A 2,154-nucleotide genomic window follows, 5' to 3' on the forward strand; every position below is an offset into this window, starting at 1 on the left:
TGTTAAAAAAATGGAAATTGGCAAAAAAGGCAGCAATATTGCAACTAAAATAAGGCAATGCGCAGCAAACAAGAAAAATAAATCAGTAGTAAAATTGGCTTAATCTAGTAATACAAAGTGACATTCAGTAGCACTATGAATGGCAAACAGCCACAGCAAATGCTATAACTTATACCTAAACATGACAAAGCTCAAGCAGAAAAAATATTACACTAAAGACAACAATGCAGATAAGGACAATGTCTAGTCACATCTTAATGTCTATGCAATTAAAGTGGTGCACCACAAAAATGTATTATAAAAAAATATTACCATGTACTTGAAAAGACAATTCTATATGCAATTTCTGTGAAAGGAAATGTCTTTTTGTGCTACTTCGTTTTCTTTTAAGTACATCATAAAGTAATTATTTACTGGATCTGTAGGCATAAAATATTTATATTAGTACATCCATAAAATTTATTTTAACCAATGCTTCAGTGCAGTTAGAAACTAGATATTAAACAAAATGAGTAAATAAATGCATAAAGCAAGCCACATGGCATTTCTGTCAACTAGCAGGACAATAGCCATGAAATGTTTCTCCTCGTTTCATTAGGCATTTTAGTAAATATCATAAATTAAGAGCTCCACAGTGTAATCATATGTTTTCAAGTTTGGGCGTGTAGTATTTGCGATGCTTTCTACAAAGGAATCTCAATAGCGAGGATAATGGCCTCTTGTTTTTTTCTCCACCTGTGCCTCTGACAGGCACACACTAATGGCTTTCTTTTGTCAAGTGGTTGTCGCGCAGCTGGGTGCCCACGACGTATTACATGCAGGTGGTCACTTAATTGTCTTATCGAAATATTTACGACACCAGTTTCCGCTATAGTGGCAGTCTCATATTAAAAAAATTCACAGGTAAAGAATTTGCGTTACAAATATGTAGAAATAAAATCTTTTAAATATAATTGTGTCAAAAAATTTTTGCCACCATAGTGATACATTAATGCATATACACTCATTTCATAACTCTTAAAGTACGATTCTCGGTTTCCAACATCCTTTTTCACAAATCAGAGTCCCTAACCACTACTCATTATTTCTTACCTTATTACACATATATATATTCGTCGACACTTCTTCAATATTTCATCATAACAGATACGTAGCATAACCAAATAACTCATATAGCATCAGCTTAAACATACCTCATCAGCATAATTCACATCGTCTTCGTAATAATAACATCATAACACCACAGTCAAATTCTCAAAATCTCCGTAGCTTCCTCCAATAATTTCAAAACCTAAAAAAAAATTCTCTGCTCATGTCAAAAGTGTCATCTACCTCAAACGTACTTTAAAAAATCTTGATCTCATACCAAATATGTCATTCAAAGCTCTCATAGTATCACAACGGTTCCGAAATAATATGAACTGTTCACAAAGTACAGAAAAAATACAACTTCGTAAGTGTGAAGTTATCCAATGGTGTAATTATGTAAATATCTGTCACTGATGTAGTAAAGTAAATGTTTATCTCTCTCAGTTAAATGATCAGATAGCTGTGTAATTAATGTGTTAGAGAAATATGGTACCGATGTGTAAAGTTGTATAAACAAATACCATATTAGCTAGGGCTCCTTGTGCTTGCCAAACACATGGTACACAAAGTAAGCTTGTACCCCCCAAACGTCCCCTAGGAAAATTTATACATGACTGGTCTATATGAAACGTCCCATTTGAACAATTATACAAGATTGTGCTTAAACTGACACACAATATTTTTAGCGCAACGCAATCTGACTTCCAAAAATCCCTACGAAAGAATGGCCCTTACTAACATTAACCTATACGTTTCACATATCACTTACCTCACAAAAATCTTCGTTACTCAAGCTACTGCAATACAGCGAGCGCCACTACTGCCAGCTAAATAAAAGATTCAAACTACTGAAGGCACTAACTACTGATAGGTATAGTTAGCAAATGAAAGATTTTAATACAGAACAGACAATGTATTTACCTTAATAGTCATAATATATATGATAGTTCATGACATCCAGTCTTACAAATTACAAAACTCCGCCATCTCTCTCCCCACGTCCAGCACTGCTGGCGGCTCACCTCCAACTGCGCAACGCTACGTGCTGTTAGCATCCAGCTGCCT

Source organism: Schistocerca gregaria, chromosome 2 (genome assembly GCF_023897955.1).
Source record: "Schistocerca gregaria isolate iqSchGreg1 chromosome 2, iqSchGreg1.2, whole genome shotgun sequence".
Lineage (NCBI taxonomy): Eukaryota > Metazoa > Arthropoda > Insecta > Orthoptera > Acrididae > Schistocerca > Schistocerca gregaria.